This window comes from Aquarana catesbeiana, linkage group LG03, assembly GCF_042186555.1.
Source record: "Aquarana catesbeiana isolate 2022-GZ linkage group LG03, ASM4218655v1, whole genome shotgun sequence".
NCBI lineage: Eukaryota > Metazoa > Chordata > Amphibia > Anura > Ranidae > Aquarana > Aquarana catesbeiana.
Genome location: NC_133326.1, coordinates 561,285,797 through 561,302,522, shown reverse-complemented (window position 1 = coordinate 561,302,522; position 16,726 = coordinate 561,285,797). Strand labels below are relative to the sequence as shown.

Genomic DNA, 16,726 nt, shown 5'->3' with positions numbered 1-16,726 from the left:
TGTGTGAAGTTGGCACCCCATGTTTGTAAAGCCTAAATAAAAATATACCATTCGTTTGTGCCGCATTTGTGCTGATTTGTGCCGCAAAAATGAGCGTTTGTGCCGGTTCGGTTTCTGAGATATTAAACATTCAATTCAATGCAAGCCCCGCCCACTTTGCAACCATGTTGCTAAATTTTAAAAACAAATGTGCCATTCGTTTGTGCCGCGTTTGTGCTGGTTTGTGCCGCATAAATAAACGTTTGTGCTGATTTGGTTTCGGAGGTATTGTGCGTTGTATTTGCTGAAACCCTGCCCACTTTGCACCCCATGTTGCTGAATTTAAAAAAAAACACGTCATTCGTTTGTGCCGCTTTGGTTGTGGAGATATTGTGCTTTATAGTTGCTGCAACCCCACCCAATTTTCACCCCATGTTGCTGTATTTTAAAAACAAATGTGCCATTCGTTTTTGCCGCATTTGTGCTGGTTTGTGGTGCAAAAATAAACGTTTGTACCGCTTTGGATGCGGAGATATTGTGCATTATAGTTGCTGAAACCCCGCCCACTTTGCACCCCATGTTGCTGAAGTTTCAAAACAAATGCGCCATTCGTTTGTGCCGCACTTGTGCTGGTTTGTGCCGCAAAAATAAACGTTTGTGCCGCTTTGGTTTCGGAGATATTGAGTGGTATATGTTGTTAAACCACACTGACTTTACACCTCGTTATTAAATCTTACATACAACTAGATTTATTTGTTCGTGGTTTGTGCAGATTTGGTGGATATTGTACATGATGTTTTATTTCACATGCGTAGTTTTGCCACCCCCACTAGTGAGGCAGAGCTAGCTGTCAATCAGGCGGCAGGGTGGATCTCTACAGTATTGTCGGGATCTGTCTCGGCTGCATCGTGGCTCTGCGCTGTCAGGATATAGTGGGCAATAGCCCGCTACATGCACATGAGTTTTTTTGTCACAGGAGAACATACTATATGTCATCTTGTGAACAAAAAGAGAACTAAGGCCAAAAAAGATTGGGCCATAGTTCTCTTTTAACAAAAGATTAAACAAGGTGTTAACCAAGCAAAACAGCTCTCCAGCAAATTCTCTTATATAAGTCACTACTTTTTTTTAATTGCTTTTTTTGAAAAACATCTATGTCAGTAAACATTCTTTTCCTGACAGAGTCCATGGCAGACTACGTGTGGGTTAACCCCGCCTCCTCTCCAATGCTATAGGACCCCACTCCCATAAATTTGAGCTCACCACTAGAGACTGCATTCCTTTTTTGTCCTCCTCATTGTGTCCTGTGGTGGGGATGACCTTCGTATGCCCAGGCTTGTTGGAACGGCTGGCAGGTCTGAAGATTCTCCATGGCAGTAGTTTTGTATGTAAAAGCTCCCTGTTTGTTTTACCCTCATGTGCCTTGCTGTCTTCTTTTTTCTTTTTGCTTCTATGGCGCCTGGAACGCACCGTTCCAGGGTTCGGCTCCCTCTTCCGGGTCGCGGCTCCGGCTCGCTACTGTGCATGTGCGATCCTCGGACGAAGCCGAGGCTTGGTTTCACACATGCGCGGTGTGGCAGGGGACCTGGCAGCCGTGCAGGCGCTCTACGGCAGGTCTCCACTGCGCAGACGCAGTCCGGGCACAACGGTGACGTCATTCCGACGGGGATGTTTGAATCCCTGAGAGCCCTGTCATTCTAAGGATTACTACAGGCAGCTTGCTTCAGCTCCTCAGGCCCCAGGTTCCCAGATCATGGTTAGTTTTAGCCTGGGGCTATGGTAAAACAGGGAAGGGGGGCTAAGATGCCTCTTAAAGGGGAAGCTGCACTGCTATTTGTAATCCTTTGTTCCAGGATGTGTGAGTGTTCCTACAAAGCTGCAGGATTGCCTCCTATTCGTCCACCAGGGTGCCATGGGCAGATCACCGCCCCCGTGCGGCCAGCCCTCACGCTCTAGGTATGTGGGGCATGAGAAGGGGAGGGCCAGGTCCACGTGCAGATGGACTGATTCCCCAAACGTCATGTTCTCTCTTCTCCCTTTTTTAGCCCTTCCAGGTCAAACCATCAGCTTGCTGTCCAAGATGACAGGGACCTTGCAAAGGCCTCAATGCTCACCTTCTTCATCAAGGTCCAGACGTGACTCTCCGTCTAGGACCCAACATCAGAGGAGATGTTCCCATTCCTGCTCCCAACAAAGGAGATGTTACCATTCTTCCCCCAAACACCACACCCACAGCCACGACAGCTGTTTTGATCACAGATCCTGCTGGGGTTGTGGTCCCGGAAGTATGTGAACCTTGTTATGCCAAGGTGGTTGGGAAAAAAGATTGCTGAAAGCCGGCAAATGGAGATGCTGGTCAAACGGGTGGTGCAACAATCCCCCAAAGAGTGGGGTACATCTTACACGCGGAGCCAGTCCACCACATTATCTGGCTCCCTGGCTGACGAGGCCCAGGAGGATCCGGGCCTATTCCAGCCTTATGATTCCTTCCCTGATTCCTCGCATAGAGAGATGGAGGGAGATGAGTTTGTCGGAGGCTTGCCTGGTTTCTCCACTAATTAAAGCGGTCAAAGAGGCCCTTAAGTGGGAAGACTCTTCTACTCAACCGGCTAAACAGAAAAAATTCTTTAAGCATCCGGAGAAAGAACATTCCAATTTTCCACTCCTTTCTAAATTGAAGGATATGTTTTACTCCTTCCCTCCCCTCTCCCAAATTCTCAACACATATTCCCCCCTACCTCTCAATCTCCTTGCAGCAGCATCCCACATCACATGAAACCACAGTGCCCAGGGCAGCTGCTCCTCCTACCCACCCCTTGTCCCAGTCCTGTTGTTCTGCTTTACAGTGTATGCAACTTTTTTAGTGCATTAGGCCCTTTCCCTTTCAAATAATGCACAATATAATACGTAATGCACTGTGAGAGTGTGAATCCAGCTTGAAAGAGATATAAAATGTTTTCCATAAGCAGTTCTTACACACACATTGACAAAAGACACTGTGTTCAGCCCTGTCAGTCAACTAGTAGAAAATGTAGTTTGTTTGACTGGTTGGGGAACTGATGGATCCAGCAAGGTCTGCCTACATCCTGACTTACCAGTATCAGGAGGTCAGTAATCAAGCATATTGGATGAGTGACATTGGGATGGGAGTTTTATCTGCCATGCTTTGAACTCTTTTTCCCTCATTTTTTGATTGCCATTTTTGTTGCTCAAATTTCACCTTTTTTCTTTTTGATTGTTTTTAGTATGTTTTAGTTTTGTTTTGTTGTTTGTATGTTCAAGCCTGGGTATGCCCAATAGGCTCTGTTTTTTACCTCACACTTGAAAAATTGCAATAAAAACAATAAAAAAAAAACAAAACTGGTGGATTTTTGACTGGCATAAATAATCAGTGTCCTATGCACCAAAACCAGTAAAAATGCTGTTGGTTTGGTGATATAGAACATCATATGTATTGTCAGTACCAGTATAAGTGTGCAAAGTACAATTTTTTGCTTAGTATAGTATTTCACTTTAGTATAGTACTTTTTTGCGTATTGTATTTTGAGCATTAGGCTAAGTTCACACTTGTGCAGCTCTGCAAGCCGCATTTGCATCCTGAAAATGCATGGAAACCGCAAGTGCAGTGCGGTTCCCAGTGCAGGAAGTCGCACTGTGGTTTCCAGTGTGTGGGGGTGACATTAAGATTAATGGCACCTCCATGCATCTCCTGAGCAGCAGCTTGTTTTTCTGTGTGGGTGGTTGCGGCTGTGGGAACAGGTGTGGTCCCGCAGCAGGAACCTATCCTTAATGTGCATTGCATTAAAGCCCAAAAGAACTTTTAGTTTCAATCCACATCAGTACAAAAGGTCATGCTCTGCCAGCATGCTGCAGAAATAACCCTTGCTTGCTAGAAGCAGTAGTCTCTGAAGATGACTGACATCCTGCTGAGTCAGTTATAGAGCTCTCTAATCAGAAAAGCTCACACTCTCGGCTCAATGCAGAGCTATAGGTCAGACTCAGCAGAGTAAGAAGGGCCCTATTCTGCTGCATGCTTACAGGGGACATGCTTTCCTATTCAGGCTAGGGCTGCCTTCTAAAAAAAAAAAAAGAAAGATTTTGCAGATCTTTTGTTTTAGTGCACCAAGAATGTATTTAGTTGACTTAAACTGAATGCTCAGTTGGGCTTTAAGTCATCCCATTCATTTAAAATATGGTGCCAACACACCTCAATGATTAACCGGTTCAATACAGTGCAATTTCACCCCCTTCCTTCCCAGGCCAATTTTTAGTTTTCAGCGCTGTCGCATTTTAAACGTCAATTGCGCGGTCGTGCGACGTTGTACCCAAAAAAAATTGACGTCCTTTTTTCACCACAAATAGAGCTTTTTTTTGGTGGTATTTGATCGCCTCTGCGGTTTTTATTTTTTGCGCTATAAACAAAAGAAGAGCAACAATTTTGAAAAAAACACAATATTTTTTATTTTTGCTATAATAAATATCCCAATTTTTTTTTTTTTAAAAACACATTTTTTCCTCAGTTTTGGCCGATACGTATTCTTCTACATATTTTTGGTAAAAAAAATCGCAATAAGCGTATATTGATTGGTTTGCGCAAAAGTTATAGCGTCTACAAAATACGGGATAGATTTATGGCATTTTTAAAAAAAATATATTTTTTTATTTTTTTAGCGGCGATCGCGATTTTTTTTTGGTGACTGCGACATTATGGCGGACACATCGGACACTTTTGACACATTTTTGGGACCAATCACATTTATACAGCGATCAATGCTATAAAATTGCATTGATTACTGTGTAAATGTGACAGGCAGTGAAGGGGTTAACCACTAGGGGGCGGGGAGGGGTTAAGTATGTTTCCTAGGGAATGATTCTAACTGAAGGGGGACGCACTAGGGGAGGAGACCGATCAGTGTTCCTCCGTTCTGGGAACACAGATCGCTCTCCTCAGAGCTGACAGGCTGTGGATCTGTGTGTTTACACACACAGATCCACATGCCGGCCCGGTTAACGGGCAATCGCGGGTGCCCGGCGGACATCGCGGCCGCCGGGCACACGCGAGGAACGCGGCCGGCGCAGGCGCACCCCTAGACGGCCGGGAATCCCAGGACGTCATATGACGTCCACCCAGGATGGGAGATCCCATCTGTGGACGTCATATGACTATACGCGGGTATTGAAGTGGTTAAAAACATGTATGTGACCCTTGATTTTTTTTATGCAACATACCACAAAGCATGGCGTGTGTAACAACGCACTACCTAAACTAACATGCTTTAACATTCTAGCTCAAAACAATGAAAATAGTACTGCTCAAATGTCTCCCCAAACCTGTGTCTGTCAGATCAGCATGTAAAAAGACTGGTGCAAAACAGACAGAATTGGCTCACCAGGCTCCAGTAGACTTCAACAAAATGGTGGTCATCTGCACACAGACACCGGCTCCCTGTTGCATAAATATGAATGAGATGGGTAAAAGATGGCTTCAGCTCCTGTTCTCTACCCGTCGGGCTTAATTGCAAAAGACTCTGGTGTCCTTTTATGAAACTGAGATCAGCGGCGATCCCGAGTCTCACCGCTGATCTCAGCGCTTTACCAGTTTATGAAACTGAGATAATCGGCGGAGAACATGTTCTCCGCTGATTATCTCAGCAGAGTGAGAATTCACAGAAACGGCCAGTTTATGAAGGTGCGATCTCCACACCTCACTGGCGATCTGTGACAGAATTCTCACTTTCTGATTCACCATTTCAGAAGTGGAGAATCAGAGTGAGAAGCCTGAAACTGGCTGATATTCTGGAGAAAGAAAGAAGTCTTTTGACTTCTTTCTTTCACCAAACAGTCAGAGCACACCTTCCCCACCATTACACACCCCAAAACCAGCAGGATAGGAATTTATAGTATATATATATATATATATATATATATATATATATATATATATATATATATATATATATATATATATATACATTTATATATATATAGCTATATATAGATAGATAGATATATATATATATTTTTTTAGATGTTCACGTCTCTGGCTGGGTTCACACTTGTGCGATGCGTGAACCAGCGTGATTCCTGTGCGGGTTTTCACATCGCACCTACATTGACATCTGCGCACCACTGCGGGTGTCAATGTAAAGTTAATGACACCCCCCAGATCATTTCACAGATCGCAGTGCGAACTATGTAATGGTGCAGGAATCGGATCGCATGGGTGTTCACACCCATGCGATCCGATTCCAGTGCGGACCAAATAAAGGGTCCTGTACCATTTTGGTGCAAATGCAATATGATTTAGGGCCAGTTCCCACTGCTGCGGTGTCCGAGATCGGATGTGATTCGCACCGCAGTGCAAAATCACATCCGATCTCTGTGCGATGCGATTTCAGCCATACAGATAGTATTGCTAAATTTGCATTGCCCTCGGACCAAACTCTTACAGGACCCTTTTTTTGGACCACAGCAGAATCGGATTGCATGGGTGTTCACACCCATGCGATTCGATTACTGTCCGAGTTTGCAGATCGCACTGCGATATGCGAACTGATTTGGGGGTGTTAACTTTTAGGCCCAGTTCACACTTGTGCGATGCCGGACATCGCACAGGCATCGCATGTTATTTGCAGCACACTGCCATTCACATTACATGCGATGTCTGTGCGGTGCGATATCAGCTGTACAGATAGTATGGCTGATATCGCACCGCATTCGGTGCAAACACGCACAGGACCCTTTTTTCTGTTCGGACCAGAATCGGATCGCATGTGTGTTCACACATATGCGATCCGATTCATGTCCGAACTGTCAGTTCGCAGTGCGATATGCAAGCTGAACTGGGGGTGTCCTTAACAATGTATTGACACTCCCCAGCGATTCGCATATGGCAGTGTGAACTGACATGCGAGTCGGTGCGATGCGGGAACCCGCAGTGGATTCGCAGTGTTCTCGCATCGCACCAGTTTATCAATTTTTATGTTTATCTATAATGAAATATATTTTATTTTAATTTATTAATAAATATTTATACTTGTATACTTTATTAAAATTATTTTTTTAATGATTATAAATGTATTTTGCATTTATATGAATGGTGTATAGCTGCATTACATATGTGCATTACATTCATTTACTATACACCATTCACATTTAAATAGGAACATGTATGATCTTTAAATATTGATAAAAACAATGTTTTTTTTATAATTAGGTTAATGTATATTGTGTAGGGGGAATTTATCTTTATTATTTTATTAATATGTTGGGGAATAATGTGTGCTGATTTGTGTTAAACTTTTGTATTTTATGGTTCCTCATACTGTAATCCCGCTATATCACACGAGATTACAGTGAGAGGAGCCATTCTCAGGAGTTCCCGGCGTTTGTAGATCGCTCCTCAACTCAACATGAGAAGCGATCTACACACTTTCATAAACAGGCACTCAGAGGAGAGCGATCTCCCCTGAGAATGCCTGAGAACTGAAAAGCGGTATTTTACCGCACTTTCATAAAAGGACACCTCTATGATTAAACAGATCTGAGGAGTTCTCTACAGGTGGAGGACAGGAGCTGAAGCCTGCAAATACTTTAGTTTATTGTTGTATGAGGGTCTCTAGAGGCATTATGGCATCCTCCGCTTTTGAAACATAATTTCTTCATAATTTATCATTGTTGTTGATTGTGTTGTCTTTTTTTTTTTTTTTTTGCAGTACACTAAAGAACAGGCAGGGGAGGCTACAAAGGTGGCCATCAGTGTTGGCTATCGACATATTGACTGTGCTTTCATCTATGGTAACGAGGTGGAAGTAGGGCGGGCTATCAATGCAAAGATTGCTGATGGAACGGTAAAGAGAGAGGACATTTTCTACACCGGAAAGGTAAAGGTTCTATAAAATTATTTGTTTAAGCAAAAACCTTCAATTTCAGCCACCAATTTGAACTGACTGTTAAACCTATTTTCTCCAATTAACTGTAAAAAAATAAAATTACAGAAATACAATAATCCTGCATGTCTATCTTTGTGGCACAAAAACAAAGCCAAAAATTAAATTCAATTTAAAAAGATACATAATTAAATCCTCCCTATATGTGGTTTTTATCATCTGTGGTTTATGTGACCTGCATTATTTTCTCTTTTTTTATTTTTCTTTGTAATTACTCTTTGCATGCTCGACTTGCTTAACAAAAATATATAAATACATTAAACTCAATCAATTAATAAATAAAATGGCCGCGAATGCAGTTCTTCTCTCCTGGTGTTCATGTGAATTCATGTTGTAGACTGTGCTACAAACCCTAATGCTTTCTTCCAGTATATTTGGCCATTAATCACACTCAGTTATACAATAAGGCTATTGTTCCTGATTATTGATAATACTGATTAAATAAATCCTGTGTAGCTGGGCCTGTGTGCTTTATTTTAAATTTTGCAGTTAATCCCAGGGAAAACATGATTAGCTAGCAGCTTTAGCCCCCATTCACAATGGTGTGTTTTGATATGCGATTTGACAGGTCAAATTGCATGTTAAATCGGAGCCTATTACCAGCAATAGGAGCGTCCCAATCAGTGCGACGCCGACATTGCAACACCGCACCGATTTACAAAAGTAGTTCCTGCACTACTTTTGGCAACTTTGGGGGCGATTTCAGTAGACACCGGTGCATGAACCCGCACAGATGTCTTTTAAGTCACCCCCCCAAAGTCGAACTGAAATGTGGCTTTGAAATCGTGCGAGTTCATTTGATTTCAAAGCCATGTTTAGTGTGAACAAGGGCCAATCAAGATCTCAACCCTAACTGGATTGCATTTGCTAAAATTTGCTAATGTACCGTGTATCAATAAAACAAAACAAAAAACAAAAGGAAAAAAAAAGGGATGTTCCCTGACAAAAAACCCAACATCAATCACGTCATCAAGCAATGTAGATCTTCATCAATCAGGATGACCTGCCACCCGATGATGTTACATCACAAATGCTACTTCTGTCACAAATAACAGATTCCAGCCCGGTCATACTTGGTCAATGACGTCACCCGGGATCCCTGGCCAGGGATCTATCATTTACCCTTAGTAGTACTATCACCACTAAATGACAGATCTCTTGCTGGTTTGTTTACAAGCAGAAGCCAGCATGGATCTCCAGTTAGCTGCAGTAAAGGACAGATATCCACCCTCTTTCGGTAAACAAACCAGTCACTTAGGGGGTTACATTTTATTGCTTCGTAACTTCACATGCAGCTTTAAGACATCTCCCAAGTACTCTGTTTAATGGATTTGTGTATTTTTAAATGTTGCCCTTTAACCACTTGCAATCCGAGCCATAGTAATATGACGGCCGCAGGAACCCTCTGTCCCTCCTGGCGGCCGTCATATGACGACCTCGGCTTCCCGGCATTGTAGAGAGCGCACGCCCGCCGCATCACTTGGGACCCGATGCGCATGCCCGGCAGCCGCAATGTCCGCCGGTAAACACGCAGATCCACATCCTGTCAGGGGAGAGGAGACCCATCTGTGTGTTCCTTGTGTATATAGGAACACCGATCAGTCTCTTTTCCTAGTCAGTCCCCTCCCCCCACAGTTAGAATCACTCCCTAGGTAACACATTAAACCCCTTGATCGCCCCCTAGTGTTAACTCCCTCATCAGTGCCTCTCATTAGTGTCCACCTGTGTCATAGGTGGAGACCTTTAGTTCTCCCATATACAGGAGTGTATGGCTCCCATTGTTCAGAGAAGCAGGATCTCCCATCCCATTCTATGGATAGCATAAGACCCACCACAGTGGGGCGCTTGTTGTCAGTGAAGTTAAGACGTTAACTGAATGCCTTCTGCCCAGACACGTTCTTGGGCTCATGTTACTGTAGATTCTGTACCTTTAAATCTGCTTGGCTCTCAATCTGTGGGTGGACCCATATAATCTACACACAGGGACCACACACCCTTCCCCAATAAATGGGGGCCTGGGTCAGGAAGTCAGTCAGTAACATCAAATTGTTTATTTAAAGAATAAGTAAAGGCAAAACTTTTTTTAATCTTTGCCTTTAACCTTTATTTTTTTAAATTTTATTTTGTTTTGTTTTTTAATGTTGAATTGTGGAGGGGTTAGTGTCTCATTTGGGACTTATTGCTGTCTGTATCGCTGCTGGAGAGATGAAATCTCATGGTTCTCAGCAGTGAGACAGTGGGCTGTGTTCTGAATAATACCTTATAGTTCCCAGCTATGAGACTTTAAAGGATAAGTTCACCTTTGTTTACCTTTTTTTTCTAAATTCCAGCCCCCCTATGTACCAATATAGCATTAATGTACTTTTTTTGCAAAAAAAATCAAAGCTTTCCATTAAATCTACAGTCACTTACTTCACTTGTCCTCATCCATGTTTCCAAATGTATCCATTACTTCTGCCTTACTTCCTGGTCAGGCTTTCGGTCATGACACAGGAAGGAGTTGACCAGCTGGCCTCATTAGCACACACCCTGCATCATTTACCCTCCTACCTACCCACCCATTCCCAGCTGCACGTTTTTTAAAAGAAATGCAATCAATCAGTGATCACCCTTCTCACTAAATACACAATAAACAATCAGATTGCATAGTGTATGGCCACCTTTATGCAAGTACATAGGAGGGGAACAGAAACACAGCTGTCAAGCCATGTTCACATCTTTGCATAGCGGGAACTCGCACTGCCACGTGCCTGTTTTGTTTTTTTTTAGCGAGGGGGAAGGCGTTTGAGAATTTTCACTCATCACACATAGGGCAGTCCATCCACGTGAATGGGCTGCCCCACACACAGCAATCGCCCCAAAGAAGCTTTAGAACATTTTTTTTAGTGTGGAGCTTGGTGCATTTTTTACTGGGATTTTTGGTGCAGCACATTTCTGAAATGCAAGGAAAAGCACAGATGATGTGAATGGAGCCTCGTTGTTCTTGTGGTAATGCACCAATTTCACTTTCAGGCCCCATTCACATCTAGCATAGTGGGAGCGCACATTTTGTTGCTCATTTATCCTTTGGCACGCATAGGGCAGCCTGTTGATTTCAATGGGCTGCACTACATGTGGCTTATGGGACATTTTGGCATTTTGTGGGTTGCATGTTTTTTACTGTGTGTTTTGCAGCATTTGCCTCCCTTTTTTTCACATGGCAAAATGTGTGTTTGCTTCTGTGTTTGGTGTGCCATTAACAATTAATGGCACTGAAAGCACAACTAGTAATTGTAGGTGTATAAAGATGGCCATACACTATACAATCTGATTGTATATTGTGTATTTAGTGAGATGGGTGATCACTGATTGATTGCATTTCATTTAAAAAATGTGCAGCTGGGAATGGGTGGGTCAATTTCTTCCTGTGTCATGACCTAAAGCCTGACTGAGAAGTAAGGCAGAAGCAATGGATACATTTGGAAACATGGATGAGGACAAGTGAAGTAAGTGTCTGTAGATTTAATGGAAAGCTTTGATATTTTTGCAAAAAAAGTATATTAATGCTATATTGGTGCATAGGGGAGTTGGAATGTTGAAAAAAAGTGAACTTAGCCTTTAACCATATAGGAGACTGTATGGTTGACATAACTGTTCTGACGTTATCTCATGGTTCCCAGCAACGAGACAGTAGACTGTGGGAGCTAAACTGTGCTACCTTTACTAGGAGAAAAGTGTCCTATGCCAATTGTTAAGCATTTTGGAGTATCCCGTGCCCCTTACCTCTGACCTGTTAAAGGTTCTGCAAGCAATCTATCTTTGAAAGACAACCCCTAGACTGTTTAATGGAGCCAGAGTGAATGGACAGTTACCCATGTGATTGATAGCCTCTGCACTGTTTGGGGAAGAACCAGTTGAACAAAAACAGATGCTCCTTTAGGGGTAGCACTACATTAGCCTTGTAAAATGGCAAAATAAAAACAAATAACAAGATTAATTTCCTATAGACCTCCCATATAGGGTTAGGTGCTCACAAACTTTCTGCCTGGTTCTTCGAACATCCAGCAAACCAGACTGCTTCGCTGATCTCTACTTATCATTACTGGGATAGGAGCAATCTAGGAAACCTTTTGAAAACAACTGCAGGGTCCTCCATGTTAAGTGCAGTTCTCAACTGAATTGCCTCTAGTTTATATTGCTTTGCCAAATTTAGCTCTCAAAGAAGTAAGACACAGAATCAGGAGTTTCTGTATATCAGTTCCGAGCCTTAAAGGTCCCGTAGTGAACTGAACTGTTTCCTTACTGGTACAAAATACCATGCTGTACAAATATAAGTTGCAGATTGATTGGTACTAAGAGGACCTATTAAATTGAATTGCCCACTTCCCCTTGCTGATTAGGGAATTATCGCACTTGGATGAACTATTTCAAGGGTTTAAATTTAGAAAGTACATGGTTTGAAGTACCAGGAAAAGAAGTTGAATGTGAGGAAAGATGGTGTGCTGGAAGGTTTGATGTATACAAAGTGGAGGAGGTCCAGGTAATGTGTAAGTTAATAGTGATGCCACTCTGTGCTATCTCGTATTCTTTTGAATTCGGAGTTCTAAGTAACTGTAGTAATTTGTCTTTTACTTCTCTCCATGTTTCAGATGGACCTAACTTATGACATTTATGCGGTGTGTTATTAAAGGGCCATGTTAAATTGTCCCTCCAATGGAAAGTTATGTTTACTTGTGCTTGTGATTTGGCTTTTATCCACACTACTGGTGATTCCATATTCTGCATCATATAAAAAGGACCCTCCTGTCCTGACACCGTGAAATTTCCTACCGTATACCATTCGTAGTAAGGATATTGTGTTATACTCTTATCCTGATTTACCCATCTAAGATCAGTACTATTTTCATGAACTGTTACATTGATACCGGGAGTCCATGTATAAACAAACATTTGAAAACATTCAAGCACTATTATCATAGTTAGAAGGATCTTCATTCTGTTTCTCTCGGTTCAAGACTCTTTTTGCAGTGTGATGCGTGGATCCAGGCTGCTTTTCCTTCCAATTTCACTGAAGTGGCTGTGGTCAAAAGCACTTGATAAGGACCTTCAAATCTAGGTTCCAATGTCTTTCTGGTGTGTTTCTTAACATACACATAATCTCCTGGTAGCAGTGTATGTGTACCTGCTATTGAGTTAGGGTCTGGAAGAGAAGAATACACACTTTTGTGGATCTTAGTTAGACGTTGTTGTAATTGTATTACATATGCAGTCAAACTATCACATTGCAATTGCATACTCTGTGGAAAGTATAGACCTAATCTAGGTGCATTCCCAAAAAGTTTTTCATATGGGGACAATCCTGTTTTCCCTGTTGGAGTGTATCTTATGGAGAACAAAGCCAAAGGCAGGCATTCTGGCCATGGCTTGTTTAACTCTTGCATGGCTTTTTGTATTTTCAACTTTATTGTCCCATTTACTCTTTCCACTGACCCTGAACTCTGTGGATGATAAGGGGTGTGGAAACTTTGTTGAACCCCTAACATGGTCATCACATTCTGCAAGATTTCTCCTGCAAAGTGTGTCCCCCTATCTGATTCTATGGTTTCAGGAAGACCAAACCTAGGTATTAACTCAGTGATCAGTTTCTTGGCTGTGGCTTTTGCTGTAGCTGATTTTACTGGATAGCTTTCGGGCCAACCTGAAAATAAATCGATACACACGAGGACAAATTCAAAGGGGCCACTCTTAGGCATTTGTATGTAGTCAATTTGCAGTCTCTGGAAGGGGTATTGGGCCCGAACCTGGTGTTTTCGTGGGGTTTTTACTCTCTGTCCTGGGTTATTCAGGAGACAGATTTGGCAGGCTGCACAGTAGTTTCTCGCAGTACTACTGAATCCAGGGGCGAGCCATCCTTGGTTCACAATCCTATACATGGAATTGGAACTGACGTGTGTGGGTAGGTGAACTGCCGCTGCCATTGCTGGGTACAGAGAGGCAGGTAGGCATACTTTGCCTCCTTCCCTCCATATATTGTCAAGGTCTGGTGCTGCTCCCATCCTGACCCACTTATCTTTCTCGCTCTCCCCTGCTTGCTCCTGTAATTTACTCAGCTGCTGCCATGTTGGTTCTGGGATACTCACCTCTACCGCTGCTAGGTCTCAGGGCTTCCTTCCCCTAGAGCTGCCTGTTTTGCAGTCAAATCTGCAAATGCATTTCCTTTTGCCTCAATTGTTTTTGCGCTCGTGTGTGCCGCTATCTTCATAATGGCCACTCGTTTAACCTTTTGAAGATTGTTCAGGACTCTCTTAATCCCTTCTCCATGTTTTACAGGTGTACCTGCTGCTGTCAGATAACCTCTAGCCCTCCATATGTGGCCATAATCGTGCGCTACACCATAAGCGTAGGCAGAGTCAGTGTAAATATTCCCTTCTCGTCCTTTTAAGTATTCTAGGGCTTGTTCTAAAGCTTTTAATTCTGCTTCTTGTGCTGACATGTGGGCTGGTAAGGGCTGTGCTTCAATCACCTGTGTATCAGTCACTACAGCATACCCTGTGTGATATTTACCCTTGTCATCAGCAAACCTACTGCCATCTATGTACAAAGTGTGCTCAGCGTTTAAGATTGGTGTATCTGTAACATGTGGGAATCCCATTGTCTCCTGTTCCATGAGCTGAAAACAATCGTGCTCATCTATCTCTTTAAACAGAAGGGTGTCAGTTTCCTCATCTCCTTCCTTATTAGCACTATTATTCCCCCTTGCCAAATCTGGTGACTGAAGAGGCAAAAAGGTGGCCAAATTTAAGGTTGTACAGCGCTGAAAAGTGACATTTGGAGGTAAAAGTAAAGTACACTGTAACCTTAATTGCCTAGCCATTGAAATGTGTTTGGGCTGAACTTGAGACAAGATTGCATGTATGTCATGTGTGGTGTGCACTACAACTGGATTGTCTAGAACAATTTCTGATGACTTATCTAAGATTATCGACACCGCTGCTACCGCCCGTACACAGGACGGTGAACCTCTGGACACTGGATCTAATGCTGCTGAAAAGTAAGCAACGGGTCTTTGTTTTACATGTGCCTGTGTCAAAACACCTGTGGCGTGTCCAGTGATTTCAGCAATGTACAAATGAAATGTCTTGGTGTAATCTGGAATACCGATAGCCGGGGCAGAAATCAATAACCTTTTCAAAGTGACAAACGACTCATAAGCTACTTCTGTAAGCATATACGGTACAATTTTCAAACAATCGTATAATGGCTGCATCAAAGCGCTAGCGTGTGGTATCCATTGTCTACAATATGACACAATACCTAAAAACATACGCAATTGTTTGAAATTCCGTGGGGGTAACATTCCCTTTATCACTTGAACCCTCTCTTCAGTGAGATGACTTGTACCCTGTGATATACAATGTCCCAAAAAGATAACTTTTTTCTGACACACTTGCAACTTTTTCTTATTAACCTTGCAACCTTTTTCTGCCAAAAATCGCAACAAATTAAGGGTGGTGGCCAAACAAGTTTCCTTGTCCGGGCAGCATAACAATAAATCATCCACATATTGTAACAACACACAGGAATCAGGTGGTACCCATTCTCCCAACACTGTTTGCAATGCTTGCGAATACAAGGTAGGTGAATGCGCCATACCCTGCGGTAGGCGTGTCCAGGTTAGTTGTCGATTTTTGAGGGAAAATGCAAACCACGGTTGGCATTCTTCCGCAAGCGGGACGGAAAAGAAAGCGTTGGCCAAATCTATAACCGTAAAGTACATACTGGTTGATGGTATTTGTGACAGTAACGTATGTGGATTGGGTACTAAAGGTGTCATCAGGGCTAGTATTTTGTTGACCGCTCTGAGGTCTTGGACCATTCTGTACTTAACCGGACTACCGGCTACTGTTTTCTTTTTAACCGGATACAAAGGAGTATTCGCCGGTGATTTTACCTCTTTTAGAGCTCCACTTTTTAACAAGGATTGGACCTGCATTTCTATGGCCGCCTCTTGGGGTGCACTGAGTGGATACTGTTTTTGTTGGGGAAGCACTGCTCCTGGAATCAGCTGTAGGGTAACCGGAGGTATGGGCAAAAGTCCAACATCAGCTGGATGTTTCTCCCATAGTTCTTCCGGAAGGGATAACAAGATCTGATCCAAATCTGGAGGAGATGGACCGGACAGTTCCGATTCCTCCTCCAGGTATTGTATCAGGTTACACATCTCCATGTGTTCTTGATTATCCCCTATAGCTAAGGTGACAGTACCATCTGGGTGATAGGTAATGTTAGCTCCTATTTTCTGCAAAATGTCAGCTCCTAGCAAATTAGTGGGGGCTCCTCTAGATACCAGAAAACGTGAAAGGAACATGTGGTTCCCTATTTTAACTTTTAGAGGTTTTGTCAGCGGGGCGTCGGCTAAAATGCCATCATATCCAGTTATCAATATAGTGTCAGGTGATTCTTGCTCAGGGAGTAGTTCAGAATCAGAAAGTAACGAGCGTGAAGCTCCTTTGTCAACTAAACAAGAAATTTTCTTATTACCAACCGTTATAGTGGTCTTAAGCATCTTTGTTTTGGATCTTTCTAAAACCGGGGCGAGTCATGCCCGTGGATCATCTCCCTGTCGCCTTATGTCACCATTATTGTTATTGCCCCTGGGCTGGTTTCTTCTCTGATTAACTGGAGAATCAACACCTTCCTCTCCTTCATCCCTTATTCTTTTCCTGCAGTGGCGTCTGATGTGACCAATCTTGTTACAGTAGTAACAGGTAAGGGGTTTGCGAGAGGAACCTCTACCTTGCTCTTGGGGACCCACAATC

The 16,726-nt window shown here is 42.9% G+C and overlaps 1 protein-coding gene across 1 annotated transcript in view; it reads left to right on the top strand.

Moving 5' to 3' along the window:
- The first annotated feature begins 7,730 nt into the window (after nt 1-7,730).
- LOC141132856 (aldo-keto reductase family 1 member C1-like) overlaps nt 7,731-16,726 on the top strand; it is a 61,980-nt gene continuing 52,984 nt past the window's right edge. The window contains exon 1 of the mRNA XM_073621777.1: nt 7,731-7,862. The gene's annotated coding sequence lies outside the window, so the exon portion shown is untranslated. The remainder of the gene's footprint in view (nt 7,863-16,726) is intronic.